Below are 16,145 nucleotides of genomic sequence, written 5' to 3'. Positions count from 1 at the left end.
TAAACCACCACCCCGAACCACATAAAACAAATACCCTCTGCCACGTCCTGACCAAACTACAATAACAAATAACCCTTATACTGGTCAGGATGTGACATTGTGCTTAGAAAATAGACACGTGAAAAGATTCTGTGGGTGAGCATGCACTTCTTCAATATGTACCCATTGTTCCTCTTTATTGCATTTAACTATTTGTTGCAAGTAAAAGCCCTGGGTGGCAAGTTGATACAATTCAACGTCCGGAAGGTTAAAACCACCCTCTGACTTAGGAAGATGTAAAACATTCCTTTTTATCCTATGAATTTGATTTGTCCAGATAAAGACTGTTATGATCTAATATTATTTTTTAAAGAATGTCTTCAGTGGGTTAATTGGGATTACCGATAATAAATATAAAAACTTTGGGAGTCAAGCCATTCTGAAGAGATTTATTCTACCTATAAGATTCATGGAAAGATTGTTCCATTTAATTAGATCTGGGCTTTTTCTAAAATAGTGATTTATTTTTCTTTAATTAAAATGTCTAACTTAGATTTAAATTTTGCAGAGTTTGATTATCATTCCCCTAATGTACACCTTAAAAGTATCCCAAAATATATCGGGGGGTGGCTTTTCACTGTCCTCTATGTCTACATTTGTATTGGTAAATGTTCATTTTCTATATTCTGTCGCTAAGTGTAATTTCTGTTGATATAATTAAGCATGATTGTTCAGAGCATTTTAAGTAAATTGTTCAGAGCATTTTTGGAAATAAAAATGTAGTCAATTCTTGAACAGCTTTTTTTCCTTAGAGAAAAAAAAGGACTAGTCTTTTTGAGTTGGAAATAGTAATCTCCAGTTGTCATGTTTTAGATTACACTTTGGAAATTCCTTGAATTTGCCTTTTTTAATGCTACGCCTGTCAATCTAATGGAATGTATGATTAAGGTCACCTGCTAAGATAATAGTTCCTGTTTGGATTTGATATGTGACTCGTTTCAGGAAACTGGGCGTATGTCATGCGCCACTACTTTACTGGAGAGCCATTTGAACATAAACTTTTTCATTTGAGCTGGTCAGTATGTGTAGGTAATCCTTTGTAACGCCGCTTTAAAAAAATATATATCACATAGTAGAACTGCATAAGTGTTTGTTGCTCTCCACTTTCTGGAGGACCGGGTTTTGAAATCAGTGGAATTTGAGTATGATAGCTAAGGAGATGGAGAAAACACCTGTCTGCGGATTACATCTTCAAACTAAGGGCAACCATGGCATTCGTGACAGAGAGGGAGAAGCGTCCATCCATGTATACGGGTAACATAGTCTAGCTAGCTACATTTTCAGATATTACACATTTCAAATTTTGTCAGAAAGTCATTTTCATTTCAAGTTAAAGCAAACTGTTAGCTAGCTAGCTAATGTTAGCTGGCTGGCTCGCTAACTAATGTTACGTGTATGATCTGTGTAGTAATATTTTTTGCATCTCAGATACGTTTGCTTTGCTAGTTATAGCCTATTGTTAGCTAGCTAACATTGAACCTGGTTGGTTAGCTACCTGCAGATTCATGCAGGGTAGTAACGTCATGAGTTGGGATTATGGTTAATTGTTTAGCTAGCTACAGTGAGGGAAAAAAGTATTTGATCCCCTGCTGATTTTGTACGTTTGGCCACTGACAAAGAAATGATCAGTCTATAATTTTAATGGTAGGTTTATTTGAACAGTGAGAGACAGAATAACAACAAAAAAATCCAGAAAAACCGCATGTCAAAAATGTTATAAATTGATTTGCATTTTAATGAGGGAAACAAGTATTTGACCCCCTCTCAATCAGAAAGATTTCTGGCTCCCAGGTGTCTTTTATACAGGTAACGAGCTGAGATTAGGAGCACACTCTTACATCTAGATGTTCCGCTAGCGGAACACCGCTCCAATATCCAATGATAGGGCGTGGCGTGAATTACAAACTCCTCAAAAATCCAAAAACTTCAATTTTTCAAACATATAACTATTTTACACCATTTTAAAGACAAGACTCTCCTTTATCTAACCACATTGTCCGATTTCAAAAAGGCTTTACAAAGAAAGGAAAACATTAGATTATGTCAGGAGAGTACCCAGCCAGAATAATCAGACACCCATTTTTCAAGCTAGCATATAATGTCACAAAAACCCAAACCACAGCTAAATGCAGCACTAACCTTTGATGATCTTCATCAGATGACAACCCTAGGACATTATGTTATACAATACATGCATGTTTTGTTCAATCAAGTTATATTTATATCAAAAACCAGCTTTTTACATTAGCATGTGACTAGCATGTGACTAGCATTCCCACCGAACACTGCCGGTGAATTTACTAAATTACTCACGATAAACGTTCACAAAAAGCATAACAATTATTTTAAGAATTATAGATACAGAACTCCTCTATGCACTCGATATGTCCGATTTTAAAATAGCTTTTCGGTGAAAGCACATTTTGCAATATTCTCAGTAGATAGCCCGGTCACAGGGCTAGCTATTTAGACACCCAGCAAGTTTAGCACTCACCAAAGTCAGATTTACTATAAGAAAAATGTTATTACCTTTGCTGTCTTCGTCAGAATGCACTCCCAGGACTTCTACTTCAATAACAAATGTTGGTTTGGTCCAAAATAATCCATCGTTATATCCAAATAGCGGTGTTTTGTTCGTGCGTTCAAGACACTATCCGAAAGGGTAAATAAGGGTGACGAGCATGGCGCAATTCGTGACAAAAACATTCTAAATATTCCATTACCGTACTTTGAAGCATGTCAACCGCTGTTTAAAATCTATTTTTATGCCATTTTTCTCATAAAAAAGCGATAATATTCCGACCGGGAATCTGCGTTTAGGTAAACAGACGAAAGAAAATAAAGCATTCGGTCGACTCGTGCACGCGCCTAAGCCCATTGTCCTCTGATCGGCCACTTGCCAAAAGCGATAATGTGTTTCAGCCAGAGGCTGCCTCGATATCGTTCAGCTTTTTCCCGGGCTCTGAGAGCCTATGGGAGCCGTAGGAAGTGTCATGTTAGAGCAAAGATCCTCAGTCTTCAATAAAAAGAGCCAAGATGAAACACAACTTGTCAGACAGGCCACTTCCTGCATGGAATCTTCTCAGGTTTTGGCCTGCCATTTGAGTTCTGTTATACTCACAGACACCATTCAAACAGTTTTAGAAACTTTAGGGTGTTTTCTATCCAAAGCCAATAATTATATGCATATTCTAGTTACTGGGCAGGAGTAGTAATCAGATTAAATCGGGTACGTTTTTTATCCGGCCTTGTCAATACTGCCCCCTAGCCCTAACAGGTTAAGGTCCTGGAGTGGCCTAGCCAGTCTCCAGTCCTTAATCCCATAGAAAATCTGTGGAGGGAGCTGAAGGTTCGAGTTGCCAAACGTCAGCCTCGAAACCTTAATGACTTGGAGAAGATCTTCAAAGAGGAGTGGGACAAAATCCCTCCTGAGATGTGTGCAAACCGTGTGGTCAACTACAAGAAACGCCTGACCTCTGTGATTGCCAACAAGGGTTTTGCCACCAAGTACTAAGTCATGTTTTGCAGACGGGTCAAATACTGATTTCCCTCATTAAAATGCAAATCAATTTATAACATTTTTGACATGCCCTTTTCTGGATTTTTTGTTGTTATTCTGTCTCTCACTGTTCAAATAAACCTACCATTAACATTATAGACAGATCATTTCTTTGTCAGTGGGCAAACGTGCAAAATCAGCAGGGGATCAAATACTTTTTTCCTTCACTGTAAGAACAGAGGCAGACAGCATATGATTAATCAATTACAGTGCTACCCTAATATTCTCTCAGTTCATCACATTTGCAGTGTCTCTAGCGGTGTCTCCTAACCAGCCTTGTGCCCCCGGTTGGCCCGAAGGTTATCGATGACGGGACTGGCTTCCTCTCTGACATCAAAACATACATGCAGACGAGAGACAGATGGATAGAGAGAGAGCATGATTAAGCCTTGTTTCTTTTTATTCTAACGCGGTCAGTCATCATAATCATCAGGAAGTGAAAGGCAAAACTTACCTTGGATCATTAAGTCTGGGACTACTACATCTCTATCTGTATTTCAATGTAAAGCATCTCTTTAATAATACTTCCTGTTGACCTGACCTCTCACCTATGATCATGCTGTGCCCTCTGTGTCAGCCAGTTCAGATGCGGGAGGGGTTCACCGACACAGCTGATATAACCTAGAGGATTTAGGGAGAGGGGGAGAGGGATGAAGTGAAGGAGAGAGACAGTTATTGTGTGTGTGTGGTCTCTCCTGATGTCCACACTAAGTGGCCAGAGTACTTTATGCTGAAAAACAGACACATGAGGACAAACAATTTATTTATTTATTTAATTTGATTTATTTATGTCATTATTAGACATAAATACCACTTGAAGCTTGATGATGACTTGATCATTTGAATCAGCTGTGTAGTGCTAAGGCAAAAACAAAAATCTGCACAGGTGTTTGGAGCATTCCGATATGCCACAGCTGGTGAGGTGTCAGGTTCGCCTCTGTACTTAAAGGGTGATTATTCCAACTCTCTGTGAAATGCTGCAGATCTGCCCACAGATCTGAACACATATCCCACACAGAAGAGGTGGATAGAATTTGACAAGTCAAGGTATCCTTCTTCCTCCAGACTGTGCATGTGAGACAGGTTCCATGTACAACAAGACAGGCAGAGAGAAAGAGAGAAAAATAACACAGAACAGTTTAATGTGAACATTTAATGTGAACATCTGGCAATATCTACATTTTTGACCCCTTGATCAGCTCGCACTCTGAAAGTAAAGAAAATAGCTTATTTTTTGGAGATATGAAAACAATAACTGAGATATCACCATTCAATCTAAAGCAGCAGATGTCATTTTCAGGATATGTCAATACAGCACAGAAAGCTTAACTTCTCTCGGCTAGGTGGGACGTGACCGTCCCACACTATTCAACAGCCAGTGAAATAGCATGGCGCGAAATACAAAACAGCAAAAATCTCATAATTTCAGTTTCTCAAACAATCAACTATTTTACACCATTTTAAAGATAAGACTCTCGTTAATCTAACCACATTGTCCGATTTCAAAAAGGCTTTACGGCGAAAGCATAAAATTTGATTATGTTAGGACAAACTTCACAAGAAAATCCACACAGCCATTTTCCAAGCAAGGACATGCATCACAAAAACCAAAAGTACAGCTAAAATATTCACTAACCTTTGATGATCTTCATCAGATGGCACTCATAGGACTTCATGTTATACAATACATGTATGTTTTGCTCGATAAAGTTCATATTTATATCCAAAAACAGCATTTTACATTGGCGCGTGATGTTCAGAAAATGTATTCCCACCAAAACTCCGGTGAATGTGCAAATTAATTTACAAAAATACTCATCAAAAATGTTGATAAAATTTACAAGAGTTATTGAAAGAATTATAGATACACTACTCCTTGACGCAACCGCTTTGTCAGATTTCAAAATAACTTTACGGAGAAAGCACATTGTTCAATATTCTGAGTACATAGCTCAGCCATCGAAGCAAGCTATGCCAAGTTCTGGCATCAACAAAACTCAGAATTAGTATTATAAATATTCTCTTACCTTTGCTGATCTTCATCAGAATGCACTCCGAGGACTCCTACTTCCACAAGAAATGTTAGTTTTGTTCGAAATACTCCATATTTATGTCCAAATACCTCCGTTTTGTTCGTGCGTTCAGATCACTATCCAAAGGCATAACGCGCGAGCGCAGTACCAGAGACGAAAAGTCAAAATGTTCCATTACCGGTCGTAGAAACATGTCAAACGTTGTTTACAATCAAACCTTAGGGTATTTTTAACATAAAACATCGCTAATATTCCAACCGGACAATAGCGTATTCATTCCAGGAGAAAAAGAAGGAACGGCGCACTCGCGGGATTTCCACACTTCCTGGTTGGATTTTTCTCAGGTTTTTGCCTGCCATATGAGTTCTGTTATACTCACAGACATCATTCAAACAGTTTTAGAAACTTCAGAGTGTTTTCTATCCAAATCTACTAATAATATGCAAATATTTGACTCTGGGCCCGAGTATTAGTCAGTTTACTCTGGGCACGCTTTTCATCCGAAATCGAAAATACTGCCCCCTATACCCTAAAAAGGTAACACCAGACTGGTCTTGTGGTTGTTCATTAGGTGATGGGAAATATGCAATATGTATACAAAATAATATACTTACCTGTTGTATCTTGAAAAAAGCATTGAAATTAAAAGTGAAATGTTTAACCTATTGACCTGCTTCATTATTTATGTATTACCAGTTGATGCAGAACAACTCCAATTTCATATGTCAGTGAACATTTTTCTACGCTTAAGTAAGAATTAAAAAGTTAAAATAACTTCTTAGATTTGATGGAGACATTATACATCTTAGTACCTTATCAATTAATGATTTGTATCAATGTGGATTAGAGACAGAGGTGCAGGATGTTTTTACAGAACAATGGAACGAAGCTGGATCATTCTGGCAATGATACCTGCACCATCTACACGCTGCAAAGACTCCCTAACTCTTCTCCATTGTACACAATGCCCATTGTTTGGAGACTTCCTTTGACCATTCTAAAGCCCACATGGGGCATCCTTGCCTTAATTAATGGCGCTGACTTTCTGGTCTAACTCTTCATCTGACATTTCTTTTTGATACTGTCGCAAAGCTAACTAAAAAGCAGCCTTCGCAAATGGAGGATGGCTTTCACTTCAGCAGTAATAAATTTATGAACTTCTTTGAGGAAAAGATCATGATCATTAGAAAGCAAATTACAGACTCCTCTTTAAATCTGGGTATTCCTCCAAAGCTCCATTGTCCTGAGTCTGCACAACTCTGCCAGGACCTAGGATCAAGGGAGATACTAAAGTGTTTTAGTACTATATCTCTTGACGCAATGATGAAAATAATCATGGCCTCCTAACCCTCAAGCTGCATACTGGACCCTATTCCAACTAAACTACTGAAAGAGCTGCTTCCTGTGCTTGGCCCTCCTATGTTGAACATAATAAACGGCTCTCTATCCACCGGATGTGTACCAAGCTCACTAAAAGTGGCAGTAATAAAGCCTCTCTTGAAAAAGCCGAATCTTGATCCAGAAATTATAAAAAAATATCGGCCTATATCGAATCTTCCATTCCTCTCCAAAATTTTAGAAAAAGCTGTTGCACAGCAACTGACTGCCTTCCTGAAGACAAACAATGTATACGAAACGCTTCAGTCTGGTTTTAGACCCCATCATAGCACTGAGACTGCACTTGTGAAGGTGGTAAATGACCTTTTAATGACGTCAGACCGAGGCTCTGCATCTGTCCTCGTGCTCCTAGATCTTAGTGCCGCTTTTGATACCATCGATCACCACATTCTTTTGGAGAGATTGGAAACCCAAATTGGTCTACATGGACAAGTTCTGGCCTGGTTTAGATCTTATCTGTCGGAAAGATATCAGTTTGTCTCTGTGAATGGTTTGTCCTCTGACAAATCAATTGTAAATTTCGGTGTTCCTCAAGGTTCCGTTTTAGGACCACTATTGTTTTCACTATATATTTTACCTCTTGGGGATGTCATTCGAAAACATAATGTTAAATTTCACTGCTATGCGGACGACACACAGCTGTACATTTCAATGAAACATGGTGAAGCCCCAAAATTGCCCTCGCTAGAAGCCTGTGTTTCAGACATAAAGAAGTGGATGGCTGCAAACTTTCTACTTTTAAACTCGGACAAAACGGAGATGCTTGTTCTAGGTCCCAAGAAACAAAGAGATCTTCTGTTGAATCTGACAATTAATCTGGATGGTTGTACAGTCGTCTCAAATAAAACTGTGAAGGACCTCGGCGTTACTCTGGACCCTGATCTCTCTTTTGAAGAACATATCAAGACTGTTTCAAGGACAGCTTTTTTCCATCTACGTAACATTGCAAAAATCAGAAATGTTCTGTCCAAAAATGACGCAGAAAAATTAATCCATGCTTTTGTTACTTCTAGGCTGGACTACTGCAATGCTCTACTTTCCGGCTACCCGGATAAAGCACTAAATAAACTTCAGTTAGTGCTAAATACGGCTGCTAGAATCCTGACTAGAACCAAAAAATTTGATCATATTACTCCAGTGTTAGCCTCCCTACACTGGCTTCCTGTTAAGGCAAGGGCTGATTTCAAGGTTTTACTGCTAACCTAAAAAGCATTACATGGGCTTGCTCCTACCTATCTTTCCGATTTGGTCCTGCCGTACATACCTACACGTACGCTACGGTCACAAGACGCAGGCCTCCTAATTGTCCCTAGAATTTCTAAGCAAACGGCTGGAGGTAGGGCTTTCTCCTATAGAGCTCCATTTTTATGGAATGGTCTGCCTACCAATGTGAGAGACGCAGACTCAGTCTCAACCTTTAAGTCTTTACTGAAGACTTATCTCTTCAGTAGGTCCTATGATTAAGTATAGTCTGGCCCAGGAGTGTGAAGGTGAACGGAAAGGCTGGAGCAACGAACCGCCCTTGCTGTCTCTGCCTTGCCGGTTCCCCTCTTTCCACTGGGATTCTCTGCCTCTAACCCTTTTACAGAGGCTGAGTCACTGGCCTACTGGTGTTCTTCCATGCCGTCCATGGGAGGGGTGCGTCACTTGAGTGGGTTGAGTCACTGACGTGGTCTTCCTGTCTGGGTTGTGCCATGGCGGAGATCGTTGTGGGCTATACTCGGCCTTGTCTTAGGACGGTAAGTTGGTGGTTGGAGACATCCCTCTAGTGGTGTGGGGGCTGTGCTTTGGCAAAGTGGGTGGGGTTATATCCTGCCTGTTTGGCCCTGTCCGGGGGTATCATCGGATGGGGCCACAGTGTCTTCTGATCCCTCCTGTCTCAGCCTCCAGTATTTATGCTGCAGTAGTTTATGTGTCGGGGGGCTAGGGTCAGTCTGTTACATCTGGAGTATTTCTCTTGTCTTATCCGGTGTCCTGTGTGTATTTAAATATGCTCTCTCTAATTCTCTCTTTCTCTCTTTCTGTCTTTCTCTCGGAGGACCTGAGCCCTAGGACCATGCCTCAGGACTACCTGGTATGATGACTCCTTGCTGTCCCCAGTCCACCTGGCCGTGCTGCTGCTCCAGTTTCAACTGTTCTGCCTGCGGCTATGGAACCCTGACCTGTTCACCGGACGTGCTTGTTGCACCCTCGACAACTACTATGATTATTATTATTTGACCATGCTGGTCATTTATGAACATTTTAACATTTTAACATTTTGACCATGTTCTGTTATAATATCCACCCTGCACAGCCAGAAGAGGACTGGCCACCCCTCATAGCCTGGTTCCTCTCTAGGTTTCTTCCTAGGTTTTTGGCCTTTCTAGGGAGTTTTTCCTAGGGAGTTTTTCCTAGCCACCGTGCTTCTTTCACATGCTTTGCTTGCTGTTTGGGGTTTTAGGCTGGGTTTCTGTACAGCACTTTGAGAATATCAGCTGATGTACGAAGGGCTATATAAAAATAAATTTGATTTGATTTGAAATTTGACATATCAGAATAGCATTCCCTGACAGACATATTGTGTTCTTTCATCCTTTTGTAAAAAAAAGCTAAACGTTACACTGTCATGTAATATGATTATATATCGACTATGAAACAAATAGGACATGGCCTGCTTATGAGTTGCCATGAAAGAAAGTTAGATGAATTCAACTGAAAATGGTGAGAACAGGTGTTCGTAGCTAAATGTTTTTGGATAGCTTGAGAATAATAATTGCATGATTAATCATTCTACGGTATGTATGTATCTATGTAATATAGTAGAATGTTATGAACCGACACTGAATCGTAGGCGCTAACTACTAGCTATGTAGAAGTTGGACGGAAGAACGCCCGGTGCTGCTTACCTGAGATGCCATCACAGTCCTTCTTCGTAGGTGTCCTCTATGACTTCCTTTGTGTCGGAAAGAAAGGCAGTATTGGTTGTAGCCAAACTGACACTCAAAAAATGGCCAAAATGGAGGGTGGTTGATAGCGAAATTAAATTGGAGTTTTGTTTTCAAATACATTTTTTGTTCTATAAATATTTTTGGGAATAAAATGCATAAAGTTTTGTGCTCTATTACAAAATATTTGATTGCAAAAATTATTTTTTACTCTGAAGCCTCGTTTTAGCTTTCAGAACAATTATTTTTGATTGAAAATGTCACGGATCCCCCTGGAACTTTCATTGAGCACACCTGGCCCCTATTCCCACTGATTGTATTTGTATATATGTGCCCTTTGTTCACCATGGTGGGGTCGATTATTGTTACTATGTCCGTTGGTCATGTGAGTACCTGTGCTGTGTGTTTTGGGCTTTCGTGCCCTTGTGGAATGCACAGATGATTACTGGTCTCGTCCCGTCTGATAATCATTGTGCGCTTGTGTTATTTATTCGAGGTACTCCTCGCTCTTTTGTTTGGGTTTCAACTCTGTGTTTTGTTACGTGTTTGTTTGGTCTTCATCCCCGTGCCTTTACACGGCACTCCATAATTTGGAAAGAAAAAAAACCCTATTACGCATTCCTGCGCCTGTCTCCCGAATCATTGTTACCAACATGACAGAAAGAAAAAAGTTGCTTTCAGAAAAATTATTTTGGACTTGAAAATAAAAAAGTTTTGCTCTCAACAAAAATACATCCATTTGTTGCAAGTTGGGGAGGGGGGCTAATAGCTGAACAATAGACTATTCAACCTTTACTAAAGAATAGTCTAATAGCCGATCTAGGTGTGGAAAACCCCCCGTCCTATCACAGACCAGATTTGCCTTAACAACCAAGGAGGAGTTAGAGCACTGATTATGCTTTTGGGTCCCAATGCACTACTGTCTCTAACTGACAATGAATGGGCAATATAAACCAAATAATAAACTGATAATTGTGCACGACTTCAAATGAAACAAGCAGGGTGCAGGTTTCAAACCCTCAACCTTCTTGCCCGAAGTCCAGCACGCTATTGACTGTGCACCAAAAGCATGCTCAAGCCGCAGAGTCGATAGAGTGCGTCCTCGCGGTAGCTTGCACCTTACACGCTATGTTGGCTGAAAGTAATGACTTTCAAATAAGTTACCTTATGTTATGTTGGCTGACAATTTGTTAGCTACGCTGTCCTTACGATCCACATAGCATATCATTACAGCAGTATGTATCGGTATGTTAGCTACCTACCTAACATTAGTAGTTATACATCAAACTTGACAGCATATTAACTATAGGCTCTAACTACCCATAGTTTATTGACTTGATTATTCCCATCATTCTAGCTTAGCTAAGCTATTGCTAGTTTGAACACCAGAGGGCATCTTTGAGAAGCATTTGACAGTCTACCATATTGCAGACACACGGGAGACCGGGGTTCAATTCCCCAACAGAGAGGACGGAGTAGGCTGTCCTTGTAAATAAGACTGAGTTCTTAACTGATTCCATATGTGTTATTTCATAGTTGTGATGTCGTCACTATTATTCTACATTGTAGAAAATAGTCAAAATATAGAAACATCCTTGAATGAGTAGGTGTGTCCAAACTTTTGACTGGCACTTGCTTAATTAATTTGATTAAGTGCCTTGCTCAAGGGCACAATGGTTGTAGGTGGCACCTGAAATATTGACACCTTCATCTACATTTTTATTTATTGTTAATTGTATTGTTTGTGTATGTATAGTCAGGATGGAGGGAGATTAATGGTTGCGCACCTCACCAGCGGGGCCAGAAGGAGGCGCTAGACCAGCTACTGGGACACATTAAAGAGGCACACCTTCACTGTGTGTACCACGGTATAAACGTTCTCCCTATCTTCTCTTCCCTTTCACCTCAACACATAGAGGTTAGGTAGAAGTAATCTGTAATCACTGATATAGGATCAGACCTTTATGAATCCTGCTAGATGTTAAGGTTAGAGTGGGGCTATATTAATCTGATTCTAGATTTGTGGTTAGGGGAAACGTGAGTCACACTGTGTGCCACACTGAAATGAGCCACCATCTTTTCATGAGACAGCCATTCTCCTGAAATGAATAATGGGTCTCTCACTTGGAGTAGGAGCATATTAAATGCCAAGTATATCTTGGAGATATTGTTCAATGCTTCACCATTAGCTGGCTCCCAGGTTTGCATTTCTTTCTAAAATACAACTTACAGTAAATTGGCTCCATGAATGTCAAGGCCAGATCACATAGAACATTTTCACTGTTGTTTGTGAATCCAGTTTCAGTCAGTCAGCTTAGCCCAATAGCGTAATGGTTGGAGATAATATATGCATATACTGTATATATAGTGTACTATGTATAATTCTACTATATAGTGTATATAGTGCAATGATACTGTATATGTCATATGCCATAGTAATTGTAGTAGTTGTACAGTATGTGCATATATAGTATACTGTGTATAATTATACTATATACACAGTGTAATGACATAATGTAACGTCATGTATAGTAATCAGGGGGGTAGCAGTGTATACTATATACACATATAGCATAACGATATAATGCAACATGACATACAGTCATCAGTAATAATCTATATAATAGTCAGCATTCAGTCCCCTGGCCAGGCTTTTCCAGAGTATGCAGCACAAGTTCATGCACGGTAGCTGAGATCGTCTGTACCGGGTCATGTTTGTTGTTCTTGTAGAGACGGAGGCTTGACGCTAGTTTAAGGGGTATAAATTAACACTGACTAGCTGCTGCCCGGTCCCTCAACAGGCCTCCAGGACTGCTGTCTGCTACCACCCTCCCACCCCCCGCCCTGCCGGCACCCCTTCTCCAAACACTATTAATTAAACTGTGAAAGGGGCCCTGACTAACACGGGCACCCCAGCGGACGGCTATACCTGTCTGTCTTACTCAGTGTCAGGGCGGTAAGAAAACGGGGGGTTTAGTGGGGGGGCGAGTTGAGCTGCAGCTCGTTTTCTTGTTATTCCACCTTGACTCATCTCATGAAAAGAAAATTAGTTCATTTCTCCTGAATAGGGCATTTATTGACTTAAATGGCCCTAGCCTAATCCTAATCCTAACCTTAATCCTAATGCTAACCTTAACCCCAAACCCAATAACCCTAAACCTAATCCTAACTCCTAACCCTTAAACCTAACCCTAACCCTAATTTAACCCTAACCCCTAAGCCTAAAATAGCCTTTTTTTTTTAAATGTCCCACTTCTGGGCCCCACAAGGATAATAAAACAAAAAAAAACACACACACTCACACATCCAGCCCCCCTTTGGGAATGACTGGTTCCCTCTGGCCCTATAATCTGCAGCAGAGTGTGAGTGACTGTCAACTAAACCTGAATAGAACAACACATTCCACCACACTACATACACCTAAGTTGTGGGACACAGGATTCCATTCCTAACACTGATGCACCGAGGAAAACAGATTCTTACTGTAAATTGTTACTGTGTCTTTGGCTTGGTAATTCTATGAATCATTGTCTTGAATGTCTTGTCCTTCCAGAGCAGTGCAAAGCCCCTCCACATGTAAGGAAACACTGTATTCAAATGCCTGCGCCACCTATTCCAGCCAAAAAGCAAATTTGTCAAAAGCTTGAAATGGTACATAACCGCTTTTCTGGTCTCCCTTTACACCTCTATGTATTGCGACCCACACAGACAGCTGTGTGTTATGTGTTATGCTGTCCGTTGGTTGTGTTGTGCAGTGAGGGAAAAAAGTATTTGATCCCCTGCTGATTTTGTACGTTTGCCCACTGACAAAGAAATCATCAGTCTATAATTTTAATGGTAGGTTTATTTGAACAGTGAGAGACAGAATAACAACAAAAAAATCCAGAAAAACGCATGTCAAAAATGTTATAAATTGATTTGCATTTTAATGAGGGAAATAATTATTTGACCCCCTCTCAATCAGAAAGATTTCTGGCTCCCAGGTGTCTTTTATACAGGTAACAAACTGAGATTAGGAGCACACTCTTAAAGGGAGTGCTCCTAATCTCAGTTTGTTACCTGTATAAAAGACACCTGTCCACAGAAGCAATCAATCAATCAGATTCCAAACTCTCCACCATGGCCAAGACCAAAGAGCTCTCTAAGGATGTCAGGGACAAGATTGTAGACCTACACAAGGCTGGAATGGGCTACAAGACCATCGCCAAGCAGCTTGGTGAGAAGGTGACAACAGGTGGTGCGATTATTCGCAAATTGAAGAAACACAAAAGAACTGTCAATCTCCCTCGGCCTGGGGCTCCATGCAAGATCTCACCTCGTGGAGTTGCAATGGTCATGAGAACGGTGAGGAATCAGCCCAGAACTACACGGGAGGATCTTGTCAATGATCTCAAGGCAGCTGGGACCATAGTCACCAAGAAAACAATTGGTAACACACTACGCCGTGAAGGACTGAAATCCTGCAGCGCCTGCAAGGTCCCCCTGCTCAAGAAAGCACATATACATGCCCGTCTGAAGTTTGCCAATGAACATCTGAATGATTCAGAGGACAACTGGGTGAAAGTGTTGTGGTCAGATGAGACCAAAATGGAGCTCATTGGCATGAACTCAACTCGCCGTGTTTGGAGGAGGAATGCTGCCTATGACCCCAAGATTACCATCCCCACCGTCAAACATGGAGGTGGAAACATTATGCTTTGGTGGTGTTTTTCTGCTAAGGGGACAACTTCACTGCATCAAAGGGACGATGGACGGGACCATGTACTGTCAAATCTTGGGTGAGAACCTCCTTCCCTCAGCCAGGGCATTGAAAATGGGTCGTGGATGGGTATTCCAGCATGACAATCACCCAAAACACACGGCCAAGGCAACAAAGGAGTGGCTCAAGAAGAAGCACATTAAGGTCCTGGAGTGGCCTAGCCAGTCTCCAAACCTTAATCCCATAGAAAATCTGTGGAGGGAGCTGAAGGTTCGAGTTGCCAAACGTCAGCCTCGAAACCTTAATGACTTAATGAAGATCTGCAAAGAGGAGTGGGACAAAATCCCTCCTGAGATGTGTGCAAACCTGGTGGCCAACTACAAGAAACGTCTGACCTCTGTGATTGCCAACAAGGGTTTTGTCACCAAGTACTAAGTCATGTTTTGCAGAAGGGTCAAATACTTATTGTTGTTATTCTGTCTCTCACTGTTCAAATAAACCTACCATTAAAATTATAGACTGATCATTTCTTTGTCAGTGGGCAAACGTACAAAATCAGCAGGGGATCAAATACTTTTCTCTCACTGTACTTACCACTACCCAGTGTTCGCGGGTTTCGACATGCCAGTCAACCTGCTATCTGCCAACCATGCGAATGCCTGGAATGTTCTTGTGCCGGGCATCCTGGTGGTTGGTGGAGTGGCGGGGGGTGGAGCATCGCAAATTTAAGACCATGTTTAGCCATTGTTCTCTCTCTTACGTCTGGTCTTAATAAGAGATGGTCACGGTTGTTTTATATGGGTATCCTTAATTGATTTGGCGTGGGCTACGGCCAAATAGTAGTCTGTGTTGAGTTGGGTTAATAAACCGGGAATTCGTAACCTTAACCTCTGTCTGGACAATTGTTCCTTTATGATCTAGCGAGGTGATAAAAGTATTGTATCTCCTCCCTTCATCCATCTTCACTTTCATGAGATAATTTGTTTTGACACCAATAAATGCTAGAAATGCCACAAAATATAATCTCATATGTCATTTTACCTATAGGCGATTGTTAGAATTAATAGTTCAAGGCCACTATTGTGCTGTCTTGAATTAGCGACTTTTGACAATTGTTCAAAACTAAGTGACTGCTTTGTCTCTATGGTTTTCCAGAGGGCTCTACTTGACATCTATATTCTTCCAAGACGACAACGTCCTGGTGACGCCTAAGGAACAGATCCCCATCGTAGAGATAGAGGACTCCTACTCCAGCTCACTGATGCAAGACTTCCTAGTCTTCACTAAGGTAACAAACGCACTAGTTCCATTCCTCACGTTTCACATTTGACAGTTTCCACTGGTATTTACATTTAGTACCTTCTGGTACTAGCAGTACTTAAAATAATTCAACAAAATGTCTAACATGCTATGAACCTGATACCTAATGGTACCCAGTGGTGCTTGATTTAATGAGTCCTGGAGAAATAAACAAGTATTAGTTATTACTG

The 16,145-nt window shown here is 40.7% G+C and overlaps 1 pseudogene; it reads left to right on the top strand.

The window, feature by feature from the left end:
- LOC106578334 (ankyrin repeat and fibronectin type-III domain-containing protein 1-like) overlaps nucleotides 1-16,145 on the top strand; it is a 60,490-nt pseudogene that overhangs the window by 29,461 nt on the left and 14,884 nt on the right.

The sequence above is a fragment of the Salmo salar genome, chromosome ssa19 (genome assembly GCF_905237065.1).
Source record: "Salmo salar chromosome ssa19, Ssal_v3.1, whole genome shotgun sequence".
NCBI classification, from domain to species: Eukaryota; Metazoa; Chordata; class Actinopteri; order Salmoniformes; family Salmonidae; genus Salmo; species Salmo salar.
This window is presented reverse-complemented; position numbering and strand designations above follow the sequence as displayed.